General features: G+C 40.4%; 1 protein-coding gene across 1 annotated transcript in view; it reads right to left on the reverse strand.

Annotated features, from left to right (window-relative positions):
* LOC126325488 (mitochondrial ribosome-associated GTPase 2) overlaps positions 1–22,231 on the reverse strand; it is a 171,454-nt gene extending 149,223 nt beyond the window's left edge. Inside the window, exon 1 of the mRNA XM_049995197.1 lies at positions 22,142–22,231. The gene's annotated coding sequence lies outside the window, so the exon portion shown is untranslated. The remainder of the gene's footprint in view (positions 1–22,141) is intronic.
* Between the last annotated feature and the right edge of the window lie 591 nt (positions 22,232–22,822).

Here is a 22,822-nt window from a genome sequence, read left to right on the forward strand (position 1 = left end):
TTAGTTTTCTTGCATGTTCTATAGATCATATTTGTGAGAACTTTGTGATGTGCAATACACCAGTAGGTTTATAAATAGGTACATTCTCTAATTTAAAATATTGTTATATGACCATTTACAAAACTGGATCTCATGTTTTAACAAACAAAAATTTGATAAAATGTAACATACCACATGCATACTATCTACTCATAGAGTCATGTATGGAACAGAAATGACTTCAAATTCTTTTTAAAAATTTCACTGTCTGTTGGCACCTTTAACTGATAAGGAGATGTCAGATATTTTTACTGTTGCATACTATGCTCCTTTCTGTGCAAGACATAGTTTGAGTTGTGCATAATGGGGGCCTTTTTGTTTCTAGTGTTGCATTTATAAATGCTAATATTATTTTACAAACTATGGCTTTTTCTTCACTGACTGAATGGAAGTATGCAAAGTAAGCTAATTTTCTAATGTTTTCACCACTGACTCCACAAATTACACATAAATGTGAACTAAGCTTCTGAAAAGATTTATAATACAATAGTGTCAGTAAAACTGCATCATAGATTTTAGCACATCAAACTGTGGTACAAGCTTGGACATACAAATGACTTTAACATTTGAGAGAAACCTATCAGAGTGGATAGGAGTACTTTGGAATTATGCCATATAAATTCTGTATAGGTCCACATTCGTTTCTCATATACATAAAAGGCCTTCACTCTAATGTACAATGAGCAGAATTAGTGCCTTTTGCAGATTACACTTGAATTGTAAACAATTCACACACACACACAGCACTAGAAGAAAGTAGCTAATGTTCTTAAAAATATTATTGAATGGTTTTCTGTGAATGGTCACATTTTCATTATTTCAAAATACACAACATATTGAATTCTGCACATGTAAGTGGTACTATAACAATTGAAAGTGTAATATACGATGAGAAAAAATAACTATGGTGTGAATGACATAATTTTTTGGTGTACATATTGATGAGAATTTAGATTGGGGATGGGGTGGGACATTTTGAAATGCCTAAACCAACATAGTTCAGCGAAATTTGCACTTCGAATCATTGCAAATCTTGGCAAGAGACACCAGAAAGAAAATCTTCACTGCTCAAAAACAAAAACATAACATAAGAATAACATGTGGTGCTCATCCACAATCATCTTGCAGGTGTCTGTTTAAGGAATGAGGCATTTTGACTACTGCTTCACTGTATCTTTATTCCCTCATGAAGTTTGTTGTAAATAATCTGCTCCAGTTCACAAGGCGCAATTGTGTACATAACTACAACACCACAAGAAAAAATGGCGTTCATCATTCTGCATTAAGACTGATTTAGCACAAAAAGAATTGCACAAGGCAGCCCTGGGGTAAAATTACTGTTCTCCCCGATGATATAAAATGTCTTAATAGACAGTGAAGTTAAATTTGAAAACAAACCAAGGAAGTTTCTTCTTGGCAACTCCTCATATTCAGTAGGAGAATTTCTATGACTGTATTGTGAATAAGATGGTGGGGAAGAAAAACTAACACCTGTATTAAAAAAAAAACACCCTGTAAATGCTCAACATGTGAATGTAAAATGACAAGTTCTACATCATTACGATTAATCATGCAAATGATGTATAGAACATGAAAGTAACTAACTAAAAAGATTACGCATCAAGTTTTCATTCAGATACCACATTTGAATGTTAGTTGTCTGTGAGAACGAGAAATGTCTACTGGCATGTATCAGAACCCGCCAGCAGCATGAACATGGTCTATCATGCTAGAAGTTTATTGTTCTGCAATACTGCTGTGAATGTTGGTCAGGATCCCACAACTACCATACAAATTTGAAATTAAAGAGTTCAGGAGAGTCAAACCCAATGCCAAGCATTGTCTCAGTAGCCTCACATGAGTAGTGTCCGAATGACATCTGGTCATGGGTCACCAAGACAATGGCACATCACCATTTGCCAGTAGTTACTATTGTTGAGCTGTGGCACAGAGCCGAAGCAGCATGGATGACATATTTATATCTGTTGACCATTCTCATTTTTACTCTATATTGAACTGGTTTTGAACCACTGTTGTCGCTGGAAGTGGCAGTTCTGTTTGCTAAATTGCACATGCTATACACCTGCAAATCACCTAAGAATTTAATCATCTATTCTTCATCCTTTTTGTGGTACCCTTGTATTGTATTGAACGAAAACTGGGACCTAGAAACGATGGAGAGGCTTCATCCCCACCGTATCCGTCAGTGGTTCACAACAGGCTACATAATTCCACTCACCAAACCGCCACCCCACACTGAACCCAAGGTTATTGTGCGGTTCAGCCCCCAGTGGACCCCTCGGAAACATATCACACCAAATGAGTGTAGCCCCAATATTTGCGTGGTAGAGTAAATGTGACGTACGCATACATGGAGATAGTGTTTGTGCAGCAATAGCCGACATAGTGTAACTGAGGCAGAATAAGGGGAACCATCCCGCATTCGCCGAGGCAGATGGAAAACCTGCCTTAAAAACCATCCACAGACTGGCCAGCAAACCGGACCTTGACACTAATCTGCCGGGTAGATTTGTGCCAGGGACCAGCACGCCTTCCCGCCTGGAAAGCAGTGCGTTAGACCACATGGCAAACCAGGTAGGCTAATGGTACCCTTACTGGGATAGCAATTTCAATGGCCAACAGTGTAGGTGGTTTTCAATTTAAGTTCTGATCAGTATTCACATCATGGAATTTTGAACAATTAGTTTTACATATTTCCATTCCCCTGTACCTTACGACGACGATGATGATATACACTGATGAGCCACATATTATGATTATCTGCGTAATAGCATGTTGGTCCGCATTTGGAATGTAATGCAGCAGTAGTTCTACATGACACAGAGCGATAAGTCTGTGTTAAGTTTCAAGATGTGTGTGGCACTAGATGTCTACACACAGATCTTGACAACTCCACAATCACTATGCGGGGGTGGCTCATTCTGTAAAATAAAACTTTGGGTTAATGTGGTATGACTGATGTAAAGGCAACGTAGGAGGTGGATTCCTTCTGGGAGCAACGGAAAGATGAATGTCATGCAGCAGTACTCTCCTTGATAGTGTGGACATTATTAGAGTGGGCAGTAAACCACTAGACGCTGAGCAGAGGACTGACTTGCATCTACAAATCTGCGCCTGAGATTTTTGGGCAAGTAATAGCTTCTGTAACCAAACCATCAGTGAGTTCATTCTCTGCAATACCCATATGAATTAGCACCCTCAGACAACAGAGCAGACAGTATGACTAAGCTCAGAGTAAAGGGTGACATGAGTAACATCGATCAACAGTCTGGAGACTGCTTATTGAATCATTACAAATTGAAGTGTAGTCGAGGGAGGCATGTTTAATATAATGTGGGACGCTGTTAATGACCATCAGCACCACCATAAGAGATGCTGCGTGTTCCCTGCAACAAATGTCATTCCTGACAGGCAGGAAATGTAAGAGCATATACTTTTCTATTCACAGTTTTGGTGTTGTCAGTGTAAATCACAATAGCACAGTGATACTCCTGAAGAGCTGAATGGTCATGGTAACAACTGAAAATTTAGGTTCTGGAAACAGATTCATCCTAATTTGTTACCTGAGCACTAACCAAGGAGGGTGGAGGGAGAGAGTATGAGGAAACACAAGGAGTACATTCTAAAAGAACAAATGTCTTGGCAGAGGGCACTGAGATGCATTTCAAATAGTAATCCCACTGGAGGCAGGTCATGAGGTTGATGCCGCTTCTACGGAAAAATAATTTGATAAGTTGGATGGTCAGGAAATTATTGAATGGCGCATAAGTGAGCAATAGATGGTATTGTTGGAGCCAAAGAGGAAAGATCCTCACTTCGACAAGAAGGCTACCTATGGGACTAGTCCAGAAGGTGACTGTGTAAAATCTTACTCCAGGATGACAATGTTGTTGTTGTCTTCAGTCCTGAGACTGGTTTGATGCAGCTCTCCATGCTACTCTATCCTGTGGAAGCTTCATCATCTCCCAGTACGTACTGCAACCTACATCCTCCTGAATCTGCTTAGTGTATTCATCTCTTAGTCTCCCTCTATGATTTTTACCCTCCATGCTGCCCTCCAATGATAAATTTGTGATCCCTTGATGCCGCAGAACATGTCCTACCAACCGGTCCCTTCTTCTTGTCAAGTTGTGCCACAAACTCCTCTTCTCCCCAATTCTATTCAATACCTCCTCATTAGTTATGTGATCTACCCATCTAATCTTCAGCATTCTTCTGTAGCACCACATTTCGAAAGCTTCTATTCTCTTCTTGTCCAAACTACTTATCGTCCACGTTTCACTTCCATACATGGTTACACTCCATACAAATACTTTCAGAAATGACTTCCTAACACTTAAATCTATACTCAATGTTAACAAATTTCTCTTCTTCAGAAATGCTTTCTTGCCATTACCAGTCTACATTTTACATCCTCTCTACTTGGACCATCATCAGTTATTTTGCTCCCCAAATAGCAAAACTCCTTTACTACTTTAAGTGTCTCATTTCCTAATCTAATTCATCAGCATCACCCGATTTAATTTGACTACATTCCATTATTCTCGTTTTGCTGTTGTTGATGTTCATCCTATATCCTCCTTTCAAGACACCGTCTATTCTGTTCAACTGCTCTTCCAAGTCCTTTGCTGTCTCTGACAGAATTACAATGTCATCGGCGAACCTCAACGTTTTTATTTCTTCTCCATGGACTTTAATACCTATTCTGAATTTTTCTTTTGTTTCCTTTACTGCTTGCTCAATATACAGATTGAATAACATTGGGGTCAGGCTACAACCCTGTCTCACTCCCTTCCCAACCGCTGCTTCCCTTTCATGCCCCTCAACTCTTATAACTGCCATCTGGTTTCTGTACAAATTGTAAATAGCCTTTTGCTCCCTGTATTTTACCCTTGCCACCTATAGAATCTGAAAGACAGTATTCCACTCAACATTGTCAAAATCTTTCTCTAAGTCTACAAATGCTAGAAATGTAGCTTTGCCTTTCCTCAATCTATTTTCTAAGATAAGTCGTAGGGTCAGTATTGCCTCACGTGTTCCAACATTACTGCGGAATCCAAACTGATCTTCGCTGAGGTCGGCTTCTACCAGTTTTCCCATTCGCCTGTAAAGAATTCGCATTAGTATTTTGCAGCTGTGACTTATTAAACTGATAGTTTGGTAATTTTCACATCTGCCAACACCTACTTTCTTTGGGATTGGAATTATTATGTTCTTCTTGAAGTCTGAGAGTATTTCACCTGTCTCATACATCTTGCTCACCAGATGGTAGAGTTTTGCCAGGACTGGCTCTCCCAAGGCCGTCAGTAGTTCCAATGGAATGTTGTCTACTCCCGGGGTCTCGTTTCGACTCGGGTCTTTCAGTGCTCTGTCAAACTCTTCACGCAGTATTGTATCTCCCATTTCATCTTCATCTACATCCTCTTCCATTTCCATAATATAGTCCTCAAGTACATCGCCCTTGTATAGACCCTCTATATACTCCTTCCACTGCTCTGCTTTCCTTTCTTTGCTCAGAACTGGGTTTCCATCTGAGCTGTTGATATTCATACAAGTGGTCTCTTTTCTCCAAAGGTCTCTTTAATTTTCCTGTAGGCAGAATCTATCTTACCCCTAGTGAGATAAGCCTCTACATCCTTACATTTGTTCTCTAGCCATCCCTGCTTAGCCATTTTGCACTTCCTGTCGATCTCATTTTTGAGACGTCTGTATTCCTTTTTGCCTGCTTCATTTACTGCATTTTTATATTTTCACCTTTCATCAATTAAATTCAGTATTTCTTCTGTTACCCAAGGATTTCTACTAGCCTTCGTCTTTTTACCTATTTGATCCTCTGCTGCCTTCACTACTTCATCCCTCAAAGCTACCCATTCTTCTTCCACTGTATTTCTTTCCCCCATTCCTGTCAACTGTTCCCTTACGGTCTCCCTGAAACTCTGTACAACCTCTGGTTTAGTCAGTTTATCCAGGTACCATCTCCTTAAATTCCCACCTTTTTGCAGTTTCTTCAGTTTTAATCTACAGTTCATAACCAATAGATTGTGGTCATAGTCCACATCTGCCCCTGGAAATGTCTTACAATTTATAACCTGGTTCCTAAATCTCTGTCTTATCATTATATAATCTATCTGATACCTTCTAGTATCTCCAGGATTCTTCCATGTATACAACCTTCTTTTATGATTCTTGAACCAAGTGTTAGCTATGATTAAGTTGTGCTCTGTGCAAAATTCTACCAGGCGGCTTCCTCTTTCATTTCTCTCCCCCAATCCATGTTCACCCACTATGTTTCCTTCTCTTCCTTTTCCTACTCTCGAATTCCAGTCACCCATGACTATTAAATTTTTGTCTCCCTTCACTACCTGAATAATTTCTTTTATCTCATCATACATTTCATCAATTTCTTCATCATCTGCAGAGCTAGTTGGCATTCAAACTTGTACTACTGTAGTAGGCATTGGCTTCGTGTCTATCTTGGCCGCAATAATGCGTTCACTATGCTGTTTGTAGTAGCTTACCCGCATTCCTATTTTCCTATTTATTATTAAACCTACTCCTGGATTACCCCTATTTCATTTTGTATTTATAACCCTGTATTCACCTGACCAAAATTCTTGTTCCTCCTGCCACTGAACTTCACTAATTCCCACTATATCTAACTTCAAGCTATCCATTTCCCTTTTTAAATTTACCAACCTACCTGCCCGATTAAGGGATCTGACATTCCACGCTCCGATCCGTAGAACGCCAGTTTTCTTTCTCCTGATAATGACGTCCTCTTGAGTAGTCCCCGCCCGGAGATCCGAATGGGGGACTATTTGACCTCCGAAATATTTTACCCAAGAGGACGTCATCATCATTTAACCATACAGTAAAGCTGCATGCCCTCGGATAAAATTACAGCTGTAGTTTCCCCTTGCTTTCAGCTGTTCGCAGTACCAGCACAGCAAGGCCGTTTTGGTTAGTGTTACAAGGCCAGATCAGTCAATCATCCAGACTGTTGCCCCTGCAACTACTGAAAAGGCTGCTGCCCTCTTCAGGAACCACACGTTTGTCTGGCCTCTGAACAGATACCCCTCTGTTGTGGTTGCACCTACAGTACGGCCATCTGTATCGCTGAGGCACGCAAGCCTCCCCACCAATGGCAAGGTCCACAGTTCATGGGGGCGACAGGCTGACAAACTGGGTGCAAAACTATCAAATCTGAAGATGTTGCTGAGCCATAAGACTGGCAATCAGAATGAGATCAGGGCCTGGTAAAAGAGGAGGACAGTGGAGTGATCCTCACGCTGTAAGGTGTGGGGAAAGAGGCAGAGAACATTAAGTTTTTGTATGCAGCTAGTTGACAAACATGTCAGTTTTTTTTTTTATCACAGAGGAATCCCAAAAAGTTAGGTCTGAGCAACAACATCCAAGCACTAGGTACCCGAGTAGTGTTCTGGGTCTGGGGATGATTCACCTTTTCACGAGAGAGAACGGGATGGCACGTGAAAGAGTCCAAATGAAGGCCCTTTGGATGGCACCTTGAATCTGGCATTCAGCCAAGGCTACAGCTTGAGAGCTATACTAAAGGCAAAATTTGTCAAATATACAGCGCAGGGGTGACCAGTGTATTGATCCCTGCATTCTTTCATACTGCACTGAATGAGATATCAAGCTTTAGCAAGGAGCCAATTAAAAGTGACAAGGATGGTCTGTGAAGAATGCTGCTTGAGACACTGCAGGGCCCTTTGACAACCCTGAATAGCTGCTGCAATGTTTTTAGTTCACCACAGCACCAGCCAACAGCACAAGAGGCTTATAGAATGAGGATAGTAGTTCCAGCGGGATGGGTGATCATGTTGGAGACATCTTCCACACTCTTGTCAACGCAATCTGATAAAGGGGGGGGGGGGGGGGGAAAGGAAAAGTGACAGCAGAGGAACACAGTTGTCAGTTGGCTCTTTTGAGAGCCCAGCACGGTAAGTGGCCCTTCAGTGGTGACAAGGAAGTGACAGGATAACCATAAAATAGTCACTGTCATGAAGATCACTGCACAGTAACCATTGGAGCAAAGCCACAAGATTGGAGAGAGTGATAATAAGATCAGTAGCTGAAAACATGCCATGGGTGGCTCTAAAATGTGTAGTAGGAGTAGCATCGCAGAGGGCAGAAAGATCAATTTTCCAAAGGAGCTGGCTAATCAGAAGACCCCTACCATGAACTGGAACTTCCTCAGAGAGGGTAGGGTCTACTGAAATCCACAAGTATCAGAAAAGGGTGGTGTGTGTGTGTGTGTGTATGGGGGGGGGGGGGGGGAAGCATAGTTGTTGGATTATGGTGGTCATCTCAAGATAAGTAAGCGCCCTGCCCAGAGGTAAATAAGAGGCTATAAATGGCTATTACTGGGATTGTTTGCATTCACGCTGTTATTGCTTTCAACGTATTTCAGAGGGAAATCCGTTCACTGATGACATCTGTACAAACACCTCCATATGTTCAGCCAAGGCTACAGCTTGAGACCTATACTAAATGCAAAAGTTGTCAACATACACTGCAGGGGTGACCAGTGTATTGATCCCTGCATTCCTTCATACTGCACTGAATGAGGTATCAAGCTTTAGCAAGGAGCTGGTTAAAACTGACAGAATGGTGGTAACCTCGAATACTTCGAGAATGCCCATTCAGTGGTGTCTGTTGGAGCGCAACAAAGATCACAGAAAAAGAGGAATATACTTTCTGTGGTTCTGGCAGGTGACAAAATGCTCATTGCCGTTACACTGGATCATCTGTTGAGAATGTCCTGGTTAGACATCCAGCAGTCACGACAGGTCACACCCCTGGATCACTGCCTGTCACCGGTGGGGGTGTATCAACGCCAATGAACACTGGTTCAGAGTCTGATGGCATGAGGGGGAACTGCTCCCTCCAGGGCCATTGGAGAAGCCCTCTACTGAGATTTCTTCCATCTCATCTTCCACGAATTTTGATGGTTGAGATTCTTGTGTGTGTGCGGAGGGGGGGGGGGGGGGGGGGCTTACCCACAATAGGTAAGGAACACAAAATGAGTGAGCAGCTATGGAATCAATAGTCCTTGACTCCTTCAGCCACTTGCTTGTGTCTGTTAGTGATCTGAGGATTTCAGGGCACAGGGTTCCCGCCCTATCGCCAGTAAATGACGGAGAAAGGTGCTGCTCATCTGGCTAGGTGTTCAGGGTGGCCCTCAAAAATGGTGCTGCAGGAACTATTAGAGCAGAGAACTATCACCTCCAATGGTCAAGTTTATGGAGGTCTATGTCAAGTGAATAAATACACTAGGAACTATTGATGATCTGATCAAAGAAGTGGTGAAGGCTGATATCAGTGGGACTGGATAAAAACAATAGCGTCTTGTCTGAGCTTCCAAATATAAGAGAGAATCTGTGACCATCAGTTTCTGGATTTTGCGTTTCTTGATTGGTGTAGCACACTTGGGGGATCAGGGAGTGTGGTTGCTCCTGCAATTCACATAGACAGGTGGCTGCACACATGGTTAATTTCTGTGAAGCGGCTGGCCACAGGCTCCATAGATCTAAAACACGTCATGTGTATGCATGCCTGAAGTGCAGGTATTTAAAAAGCACCAGATCCGGGGTGAGATATACAACTTCACATTGCAACAGTAAACCATGATTTTTCCAGAGGGAAGCGAACTGCCCTCAAAAGCAAGGATGAAGTGCCTGTGTCAACCTTGTTGTACCACGAATTGAGGCAAGTAATTGTATGCATGCAGGTTGGTTTTGTTTTCCTTCCCCACAGCATGACGAAGGAGGGATATTTCTTACAGTCATGAAGATCAGCACTGAATTGTGATCTGCCTGAAGAGGCTGCTGGAGCCTCGCAGCCATGGGCTGATAATTTTTGCCATATATCCGACATAATGCCACTCTGAACAAATGTTCTCTCCAATGGTGCTACATATGTGAAACAAAGGCTATCTGACATAACAGCCAGTGTTGTGGAGCCCCAATGCACAGGAAGGTGACATCTTGAGCATTGATAGTGTGATTGCTGTGTGATCAGGGGGCTACCACAAACAGGTACCTGATGACCACCCACATGGACAAGCTACCATCCTTGGTTTTAGGCAACCTTCCCTGCATGGCCTGCACATTCTGTAAAAATAATTTTGAAAATGTGGAGGTCAAACCCAGATGTAGGGACCAAATGCAAGTTCAACAAAATATATGGTGTAAAATAGAAGGAACAAACTGTGAAAAGCTGTAACTGACATCCTATGAGTGAGCTTGGTTGTCATGAGAAAATCTGTCCACATGAATACGTCTGAAAAAAGATAGAAAGTAAAAGTACTGCAGTCACTTGGGGGTCAATGCTCACCACACAAACAGTAACAAAAGATTGTGAGCCCCCTGGAGGTGCCATTGGGTCAACATGGCAGAGTCATCTGCTGTGGAGCCCCATTGTGAGATGGGTCTGCTTACAGGGTGGCAAACTTCCATTCTCCACATTCTAGCACAACAGCTCTTATTTACGAGGTGCTCATTTCCATGTGCTGTGTCGTAACAGTCTGCTCTTTGTCAAAGTTACTTATGTCAGGTGGATTTCATCATTTGCAGAAAGAATCCCCATTTGTCTTTGCCCAGCTTTTATACTTCCTTTGCATGTCACATCCAGGCAGCATTTGACCTCACAGTGAGAAGTGGTCATAATGTTTCAGTTTGTCAGCGTATGTTGCCTTGAACATAACTGAGTAAACTGTGCTTTATCTAAATTAAGTGACAGAACAATAACCAAGAATCAATAATATCCTTTCTTTCAGGACTGCTAGTTCTGCAAGGTTCGCAGGAGAGCTTCTGCAAAGTTTGGAAGGTAGGAGACGAGATACTGGCAGAAGTAAAGCTGTGAGGACCAGGCATGAGTCGTGCTTTGGTAGCTCAGATGGCAGAGCACTTGCCCACGAAAGGCAAAGGTCCCGAGTTCGAGTCTCGGTCGGGCACACAGTTTTAATCTGCCGGTAAGTTTCAATAATGAATAACTCTGAATATTTCTTTACTGTCCCTTCTACTGCTGCACCTCTGTTGGGCTTAATTAGACACTTGTATCACAGGTAAAGAGCACTTGTGCTTCATCAATGTTACATGGAAGGTCATTTATAAACAACAGGCACAAGACCGGTCTCTGTACTCAACACTGTGAAGTGCCAGTGGTAATTTCTATCCACTGAGAAGAAGAGTCACTATGACAAATATCTAACATTATCTTTTCTTCGTGTTTTAACTGTAAGTGCGAAGTGAACTACTTGTTCACTGCAGGTCGAATGCAAAAAGGCTGTTGTTATTTGCACAGTAAAATACATTAGATAGGCCACAAAAATTCTGGTAGGTGAAATTTTGTCATTCAGATAATTTAATACATGGGCAGCAAAATGGCAGATAGCTTCCATAGAGAGGCCATTATAGAATCCAAACTGTGATAATTCAGAAGCTTATATTTGCACACAAGCTCAACCATTTTTAAATACATTATCTACTCCAAAACTTCTGCAAAACAAGTGAATAGTGAAAGAAAAGACTACTTATTAATGTGTGTCCTACTAAATTTCTAAATCAGGCATACTTCAGCTTGTCTGGAAAGATACTCTCTGAAAGTGATGTATTAAACATATGGTTGAGTATGGTAGTTGTATAAGAAGAAAATGCTCTAACATTTTGTTTGAGATGTATTCAATCATGTGAGTATTTTTGTTCTTAGCAGCGTTAATTATTTTCTGATGTCCTGGAAGAAATTGGTGTTATCTTGATTTAACTGAAAGCTTGTTGTATGGACTGTCCCATATACTGAAATTCTTTTTCATCTGAGCTAATTGTATCAAGTTTCTCAGTCACATTTAGAAAGTGGCTGATAAAGAGGCTTACTATATGTTTGATGACGTGGGCCATTTGATCTTTATCTTTAATAACTAGATAACTTTGCTTCCTTCTAACTACACCCAACAATGTTTTCATTTTATTTTCAGACTTACAAATCCAGACATGTCATGAAAGTTTTTTGATTTTGTTGCAACACTCCTGAATAAAGTACTTTCTATAATATGAAAGCAGTTGCACACCTATGCTTATCCTAATTTCTACAGTTCTCTCTTTCTGCTACACAATACTTTAATATCTGTTGTTATCAAAGGTTCCTTTGATACACCACTAGAGCCATATTTCAAAGTCTAAATAGTGAAACAGCTGTTACATGCTTAGAGAAATTTACATATATGTTCATTAAATTTAAAATATACACTCATTGTCTCATATACATAATTCCAGCTGCTGGTTTGCAGGTTTCTTCTAAAGAGATGTGTCATGAGTTCATTAATTGTTCTAAAGGTGTTCCTAGTTATGACATAATGTATGGCTGATTCACTGTCATGATGTGACAACTCATTCAAAAAATGGATGAAAACTACACTCCTGGAAATTGAAATAAGAACATCATAAATTCATTGTCCCAGGAAGGGGAAACTTTATTTACACATTCCTGGGGTCAGATACATCACATGATCACACTGACAGAACCACAGGCACATAGACACAGGCAACAGAGCATGCACAATGTCAGCACTAGTACAGTGTATATCCACCTTTCGCAGCAATGCAGGCTGCTATTCTCCCATGGAGACGATCGTAGAGATGCTGGATGTAGTCCTGTGGAACGGCTTCCCATGCCATTTCCACCTGGCGCCTCAGTTGGACCAACGTTCGTGCTGGATGTGCAGACTGCGTGAGACGACGCTTCATCCAGCCCCAAACATGCTCAATGGGGGACAGATCCGGAGATCTTGCTGGCCAGGGTAGTTGACTTACACCTTCTAGAGCATGTTGGGTGGCACGGGATACATGCGGACGTGCATTGTCCTGTTGGAACAGCAAGTTGCCTTGCCGGTCTAGGAATGGTAGAACGATGGGTTCGATGACTGTTTGGATGTACCGTGCACTATTCAGTGTCCCCTCGACCATCACCAGAGGTGTACGGCCAGTGTAGGAGATCGCTCCCCACACCATGATGCCGGGTGTTGGCCCTGTGTGCCTCGGTCGTATGCAGTCCTGATTGTGGCGCTCACCTGCACGGCGCCAAACACGCATACGACCATCATTGGCACCAAGGCAGAAGCGACTCTCAGCGCTGAAGACGACACGTCTCCATTCGTCCCTCCATTCACGCCTGTCGCGACACCACTGGAGGCGGGCTGCATGATGTTGGGGTGTGAGCGGAAGACGGCCTAACGGTGTGCGGGACCGTAGCCCAGCTTCATGGAGACGGTTGCGAATGGTCCTCGCCGATAGCCCAGAAGCAACAGTGTCCCTAATTTGCTGGGAAGTGGCGGTGCGGTCCCCTACGGCACTGCGTAGGATCCTACGGTCTTGGCGTGCATCCGTGCGTCGCTGCGGTCCGGTCCCAGGTCGACGGGCACGTGCACCTTTCGCCGACCACTGGCGACAACATCGATGTACTGTGGAGACCTCACGCCCTACGTGTTGAGCAATTCGGCGGTATGTCCACCCGGCCTCCCGCATGCCCACTATACGCCCTCGCTCAAAGTCCGTCAACTGCACATACGGTTCACGTCCACACTGTCGCGGCATGCTACCAGTGATAAAGACTGCGATGGAGCTCCGTATGCCACGGCAAACTGGCTGACACTGACGGCGGCGGTGCACAAATGCTGCGCAGCTAGCGCCACTCGACGACCAACACCGCGGTTCCTGGTGTGTCCGCTGTGCCGTGCGTGTGATCATTGCTTGTACAGCCCTCTCGCAGTGTCCGGATCAAGTATGGTGGGTCTGACACACCGGTGTCAATGTGTTCTTTTTTCCATTTCCGGTAGTGTATATCATCCTGCCATACTAAAATATTTTCTATTACATTGCTACTGTCCTGGACACTTCTGGCGGAAAAGTTTACAGCTGAGGTTAGACTGTATAGAGTAAAATTTTTATATCTTGTTTTCGGTTTGACTCCTTCAAAAAAGATTGACACTGAAATTACATTTTTTTTTTTTTTTTTTAAGACAGTGACATAATATGGTTTCAAATTTTTCTAATAACTTCTGAAAATTTCCCACTGGGCATATATAAAGTGTAATAATTATTACCTAGCTGTTAGGCAGTATGACTTCATATACAACTGCTTCCACATGTTATCCTGCAGAAAAACTACTTGTTTGAATTTGTGGCACATCTATATTTCTGTCATTCTCTCTTTCTACATTCCAGTGTTTTTTGATGAGCTGTAACTCTTTTGCTTTCTGGCTTACTCTTCCCATCATACAATTTACATCTGTTCATGGTCATTATTTCATTACACTACTCATTTTCTATCACATCCACTCAGAAGATTCTGTGGTTCATGAATGAACACTCCTGTGTAATATTCTGCAATTTTTGTTTTTAAACTAACAGTTTTTTGCTTTTGGTTTGTAACTGGGCACAATAGTAAGATTTATTTTTATACCTGAAGATGACCTGATAGCTGAAAACTATTACGTTAAATAACACATAATGTAAAACACTACACATGTGTGTTTCAGTCATAATGAAATTACTTAACATTACGAGAGAGAACTGTGTTACAATGCTAATTATAATAATAAAATAGTTGTAAAAAATAAATTGGAAGGTTTCTGAGAAGATTCTTTTCAATAAGAGTAGAAGGAACCGTACAACGTTAACATCTTTAACTCAGTCTTAAACTCCACCACATTAGCTAGATGACATTTAATATACGCATGCAGGTTTTGGTTGTCAAAATACTATTCACACTTTTATTGCTAATGTTCCATGACAAGCCACTCTTTTACAGCTTGGCATTAGTAACTTGATCTCTGTGTTCCACTTTCAGATTTCACATTATCTTGAAGCAATTCACTTTCTTTTGGCTAATGGGAACTTACTAGCTTTCTTTCTTCCTTTACAAAAAAATGTTTTGCTTCCTCAGATTTCTTCTTTAGTGGTGGAGAGCAACCTCTAATACTCAACCTTCACCTTCTTGGTACTGCTCTGTATGCATCAACAAATATTATTTTACGAGACATCCTAAAAGCTAAGTAGCTTCTTAAGAACTCAGCTGGCACATCAAAGGAAAGAACATGCTAAAACTTCCAGTTCGTTCATTCATTATGTTCCAGATCACATTATGAGAGAGTATCTTCAGGGATACAGAACAAGCTAGGTTACACACTAACAAAATATAAATATCAGTACTGAATTGTGCTCTTAAATTTACAGATACAGCTGAGAAACCTTCTGAGGCTTTTCCAATAAGAGTAGTTAATTTATCAGAGCTTCTGTCTTCGGCTAATGATGTAGCGATGATGTGGCATGTGATATAATGCATGCATAGACAGAGATAGAATAGAACAGAGGTAATTTTCATTTTAGTTATATATTATTTTTTTGGAATGTAGATTGCAGCACTAGAGTCTGTATCACAGTCTGAGGTCTACGGTTGAAGAGCGGCAGTTTGGTTGACAGATGGTGAAGCCAATGAATGTGATGTCACAAGAAAAAATGATTAATTAATGACACATCATCACAGTAATAGACCGATGAGGTCATCAACATGACAGGCACACTAGCTTCGAAAATCTCTTGCTGAATGACACCACTAACAATAAAATAAAAACATTATTAGCAAAACAAATGTCGACAAACTACAGGACTTCCACTGGAACAAAGGGTTTCTGGTAGGGAAAACCTTACATTCAAATTCAGTAGGTTATAAAATAACAACAATTAAAAATACAGATATATAAGCCTATCAACTGCTGCTAAAATCTCGAATGAAATAAATGACAAATTTAAATGCAATTTTTGCACAAATCAATAAATAACTTACTAATAATCACCACCTCTAATATCTGTAGAGATCTGTGACACAAAACGATCAACTAACCAAGAAACTCTTCCCCTCTCTTATCCACAAATGGATCATCTCCCATAACTGTACACAGATTCACAATCAATGCAACCTACCCCAATTTATCGCCATCTCCACAAGAATTACACACAGTTATAATAAACAACATATTCTAAGCAACCCTCCATTTGATACCTCAGCATCTCCACTCGTACAATAATAAAAAATTTATTCTGCTCACAATTAAGTCAGTCATCTATTCCTAATGAAGATTACACAGAGAGGCATCCAAAATAGCAAAAATAATAGTAAAGGAAAAATTAAAGAAACATATCTTACACTCATACTAAATGATTAACACACACACACACAGTCTAACTTCCCCCTGTGCTCTTTCCATTCAATAAAATAAACCTCAAAAATTAAATTTAATAAAGCCACATGTGCAGAAGACACAGCTTTCAAAATGTAATACAAAACACATTCACCTACAGGTATTCCTCCTCCACATACACTTGCCCAAACAAATTTATGGTTAGCACAATGGACTCTGATTCGGAAGGATAACAGTTCACACCCACGTTAAGGTCACACTGATTTCAGTTTTTTTACAATTTCCATAAACTGTTCCAGGCAAATGATGGGACAGTTCCTTTGAAAGGCCATGGTCAATTTTTTCCCCAATCCTTGAAACAATCCAAGTCTGTGCTCTATCTCTATGGCCTCAATGTTGAAGGGACATTAAACCCTAATCTTCCTTCCTTCACACACTTGCTGAGTAGATCTGAGACTCCTTCCAACAGATCCAATAATAGCAGAGCAATATTCCTCTACAGTAATGGTGCGAACTGGTTTCAAAATTTAGAAACCCCACACAATGATTAAAAATAAAACACTCATAACTAAAAACCCTAGCCCCCACCTCATTAGAAGTCCACACATCCGAATAAATCACATTTCTATCCTCTATATTTCCTTTAATAATATCTATTAGCATGGCAGTGTCTCCTTTTTCATTATCTTAATAGCAAGTCTCATCGAACCTTACCAAACACAAAAGAGCCAAAAACCCTAATCACAACTATCAGCTTACCCTTATTGTATTTATCCTTTCCAAAACAGAACTCATCAACTCCTACCATGAACTCCTAGACCATGCCACATTTTTCCCCCTCCTACTTACTACAACACTACAAACCTCCCACATAAAGGAATCCAATCAATCAGTACTTCCAACTAAAGCACACTTCATTGCATGCAAAATAAACACTGGAAATAATTTAGGACAAAGAAGAAAACTCACTGAGTAGTAGAAGCGTTGAGTTGCTTAACTAGTCTCTCTATCTCTGCTGCTGCCTCTCTGTCCCACATTCCTATCTCCACACCTCCTGCTTCCCTCCGAGCTGTCAGCCATACTTCCCCAATCCCCCCCCCCCCCTTTCTGCTTCTCGCATTCCATCCCTCACCCCTGTGTACCTGACAAACTGCAGACTCAGCACTGTGTGTCAGCTGTGTGTGTTTTATGTTGATATGGGGATGGTGTTTGTATACATGTGTACTCTAGTTCATTAAAATATCCACATTAAAGCTAGCAAAGCTTCCACTCTTTTTTGTGTGCCTGTTAATGGTTCAACACTTCTGTTGTCAGGAACAACACAAATGTAGATTTTTATCAAAACTTAACTGGAACCACTCAAATCACATACTCTTCCTCGTAAACATTACATCGAGATATAGTTACAGCGCGGTAACCAGTTGTTAAGTGCAATAAATTAACTTATTTAAGTCATCCCATCTCTTCCCTGATGAGCCTCACACTTCAAACAAATTGTTAACTGTTTCCTGTTGCAACATAGAAATCATGGAGACAGCGTTGACTGAAATGTGGAAGTTGTTAAGATACTGACTTCATATTCTGGAGGATGGAGTTTTCTATGTCCAACTATCCAAATTTAGGTTATCCTACATCATTTCAGGCAAATGCCAGCATGGTTTCTTCCACAAGACTATGAGGACCACCTTCCCTGTGCTCATAGACATACTTATACATTCTCTGTGTACATATATTGTATGGTGTAACATAACACTTAGGTAAAGTGACGTGTTACCCAACATATATGTAACTGACAAATGCCAGTCATGACATCTTAATTAGTTACATAAATGAGGATAACAAGCTGTTTGGAAGTTTTCATCACCATTCACGCACATACATGGACACGGACAGATGACATTTGTTTTCAAAGTGAGACAGCACTTGCAACTTTACCACGATTTGCAGTACTTGCTAAGTTTTCAGTTAACCCATGCTGTGGTGTCCTGGACTGGAGATACAGGATGCCATGATAATAATGATCATGTCCTCAAAGACAACAGAAGAATCTCAATAACTATCAAATATGTATGATATGCATATTACAGTTGCATCTCGAACTGTCAGCTTGAAATTTTGCATTGAGATTATTGTGGTGTCTTTTATAAAGAGATGGTAATATGAACAGACAGTCATTGTATTTGAGAGCATGAATTTACATTAGCCTACGTTAATTTCAGAAATGTTTTATTTATTTTCAAGATTGGCTATTTTGCTATACTCTTTGACTTCCACTGGAAACTGCATAATTTTGAAATCAAAGTCTGAGCTTTACGAGGTTGCCAACTGTGGAGAAGTAACAAGTGAGCGAATTAACATCCTGAAGCTGTAGCTCATGAACAAACTAACCAACAACAACAAACAAGAAAAACCCAATTGAAGCAACTTATTTTCATTATATTGATAAAAAATCCCCTGGATGAATGAATAAATAAAATAAAGTGACATTTCTCCCTATCTCTGAATCTGTTCCAGAAGAAGGGGAGCTGCTGTGACAAACTCCAATACAATTGGCAACATCCTCCATAATAACAACTCCAAGCAAATTCTATGTAGCACAAATATACAGAACACACATACTGGCAAATCAAATGTGAACCAACCACAATTTTAAAGGCACCACGGCACACACAAGGTCAGGTCAACCGAAGCGCCCGATCCCACGTCGGCTTTGACCCGTGACATAAGGCTGTTGTGGTGTGTGACGTCACGACAATGCGGAATTTAGTTTGTTAGAGTGGTGCGTTTGTAGCTGTCGTTTTGATGTGATCGCTGGTGCTCTCTGGTGGTGTGTTTATGTGTTGGGTGTTAGGTAACGTTTTTGGTTTAGTTTGCGTGTGTGATGTGTGTATAGGTGGCGTATTGTTGCAATTGGTGTTTCTCTCTGGTGGTGTGTTTAAGGGTATGGGGTTCATTTGCGTGGTAGCATTGCACGTGTGTGGTATCAGTAGTGACTGTGCTTTCAGCGGAATATTTTTCAGTGAGTTAACGATTTTGGTTTTGTTATATCAATGTTATTATAGTTTTTTTTCTGTTCGTCGTGTGTGAATTTTGGTAAATTGCTTTTTTTATGCCTTTGGTAGGTATGGATATGACTGGCAAGTTCAACAGTTTTCGGTTGCCGGCGATGATGGAGGACAGTGCATTCTCTCTAATAAAATTTCTTCAACTATTCGGTTTTTTGGATGAAGTCATGAAGTTTTCATGGTTTCGTGAAGAAATGAGGCTTACTAAAATTCGGCGTCTCAGACCAAGGAGTTGTCATAAGGTTAACAGGTCAAGGGAAGTGTTTGATTCCAATTTTGCTGGTTTGTTGTGTTTTTTGAGGTAGTGATGGTTGTGGATGTGGTTTTGGGTTTTATGATTTGGTATCGGTAGTTTCTGTTGACCTATATAGGTCAAGCAAAGTGTTCGATTCCAGAGGATATTGTGTTTAGCGGAATTTGGGGAGTTTTGTGTTGTCAGTTTTTTCCGTCGTTTTGTGTGGTTTGGTATGGTGGTGTGTGTCTAGATTTGTTTATATTTACTTTGTCCCCACCCAAAAACTCTCATTTTCTCACACTTGCCTCGTTAGTTTCATTAGATTTTTTGTGGAACGCGCGTGTGTGTGTGTGTGTGTGTGTGTGTGTGTGTGTGTGTGTGTGTGTGTGTGTGTGTGTGCGGGTTTATTTTCATGTTTGTGGTCATGTTTACGTAATGACATCATAGGCACCATATTGGAGTCGTAGGTTATGGTCGTTTCTGCCATACTTGCGACATCATGGGTCAAGGAGACGGACGGAATCGGACACTTCTGTATTTTCACAAGGTCTAGACACAGTGTTAACAAAATGCCATATAATAATCTCACTGAAACAAAAGTAAATATCACAACTGCCATCTATTTGATCAAGTAAATATCGCAACTGCCATCTATTTGGTATGTGATGACACACTTCGAAAATATATGTGGATGTCTTGCATCATTCATAATACAACCCAATAACTACAACAGAACTGTTTGTTGATAGAAAGTGGTAACCCATATGAGTGTATTTTGAGTTACTGCATGATTTAAGTTTGATTACATTCAAAGACAAGAGCATAAATACAATAACACAAAGAAATTTATTGAGTAGACCTTGTTTTCTAACAGCACATAGAAAACTTCTTGTTACCAGTACATGGTGCATTCATAAAACTCAACAGATTGTGTGATGCGATTAACCTTTACTAAATTACGGGTCAGCATTTTCTTCCAAGCACCTTCTATTCTTGTTATGGAGCATATTATATGCATACAGAAGTCAGATGATAGTTTTATGTCTTCTACTTTGAACACATCATGAGTCAAAGTAGATGGGTGGCATCAGCAGGTTTAATTACATCCATCTTATCTGACAGTGTACAAAGATCAGCAGAATATCTGTGGTTGTGCAGGCAGACTTTAATTGGAAGTTCTAAATTTATTCCCACTGACTCTTATTCTACCCAGTATGAGGTAACTTAACTTTATTTTCAAGCCAAGAGTAGCCTATTTATCACGAGCGAATGTGGAAAACTCGTCCATCTCTCTTCAAAATCATGGAAGACATTCTGGGCCATTTATTTTCTCAGTTCTTTAAGAAACTGACTCAAGGTGAACATATGGTCTATAACCTGCATGGTAGTTACAAAGGATCTTGACAGTTAAGGAAGTAAGACAATTGCGCAGAATGCTGAAACCTTCAATTGTTTTCATCATCTGCAGATATCTCTCTCTATCTTTTGAGAGAGAATGGAGTATGCTGCCTGCCTACACACCTGTCAACAGGTACAGAGCCTGAGTCGGCATTGTATTGCTGAGTCTACTGAATGAAAACAGATGTCTACATATTTTTTGGAAGTGCAGTATCATGTATTCACCAGGGAACCATTAATCACAGCGCTCTCATCATCTCTCAGTCTCTGTAATACTGGCTAATGAGGAATTGACATTCACACGAAATAGGTGAGTATATGAAATGGACATTCCTTGAGAAGAAAAATGCAACGTGTCACTCCAAATAGAGAGGCATTTCTAGAATCAGAACTTTTGATGTGCAAGAAGGAATATAGTGACTAGCTGGCTTACAAATGTGTAGCCTCACTGGTTCAAAAAATGATGAAGTGGTGGTCACTACAGGTCAATCTGTCACAACAACTTGCATGCCAAAAACTAATAGGCCTACAGCAGCAAAACAAACTGTTGCACTTAATCAAGTGTGAAGAAATCAAATTTGTAAATTAGTGACATCTGGAGAATAAAAATTTGTTAAAGTCAGTAGAAATATTACGTAGTTCCTCATAAATTTGTCTCTTGACGAAGTCAGATAAACTGCATTTTTAACAACTACCTTAAAGACATTTGGAATGTAAGTCTCTAACTACAAAAAGATACAATGCAAGTAACGAATGAAAATAATAACACGTATGAACCAACAGCAGTCCTCAAATGAAATTAGTCTTCCACATCACGATGCATGCATAAACGTTATGTTGCCAAACATCTCGCACAGAACACGTTCACCGAGATCAAGTAGATCCCAAGAATGCGCAATAGGAATGATACAATGCACACGCCATTCTCCACTATAATGTCTTGCCTTCTGTACATTTACTCGCCATTAATCCACAATCATCTTTTATTCCCTCCGGTTTAACTTCCCAAACATTCGGTTGGATAATGCTACGTATGAAATATGCCTTCATTCATGTAAATATACAAGAGCTTCGTAAGGAAATATGCAATAACTTCATCTACATAAACGTAATAAAGCAAAGCGATACACACATGCATACAGTAATACATATGAAAACAAGCCAAACCTTTCTGTTTCAGGTAAAGCACATTCTCTTCAGCCTTCTTTGTTTTCACTTCAGTATCTAAACATGACGCCGTGATGTTGACAAATTTCTTTGTTGATACAAGATCAACACAGAAGGAAAAATTCCCTTCCCCAACAAGTAAAACAGTATCATCTACTGTAAACAAATCCAGTCGCATTATAACATTATGGCGGAACGCTTGTGTTATTAACTTCTCTGGACAGGGTCGGTGAAAGTTTACACCTGCTAAACTGGATATCGAACAGCAGCTGTCGGCAAAATATCGACATATTTCGCTTCTTGCCTAATTATAAGATAGCCAAGAAGAGTCATGAGAACGCGAAAGAATACAGCCTCTGATTACATGACAAGAAAAATTTGTAAAGAAGAACAAATTAACTATTTCAAAACTATTTAATAAACACGGTGACAGTTCCATTGCCCACCAATCCAAAGTATAGTGTGATTTTGGTATTAATAATGTTATCAGAAAATTGATTCTATTTTATTTCTCTGTATACTTTACCCACATATTCCATTTTTCAAAAAATGAAACCGTGAGATACAATAGAAATCGATAAACGAGGTAGGCTTGCCATTTTAATCACACTTAAAGGTCTGTATTTCGTAAAGTGAAGCGTCGTAAATAATATAGGAACTTAAAATAAAGCTGGAAGTCGC

Source organism: Schistocerca gregaria, chromosome 2, assembly GCF_023897955.1.
Source record: "Schistocerca gregaria isolate iqSchGreg1 chromosome 2, iqSchGreg1.2, whole genome shotgun sequence".
Lineage (NCBI taxonomy): Eukaryota > Metazoa > Arthropoda > Insecta > Orthoptera > Acrididae > Schistocerca > Schistocerca gregaria.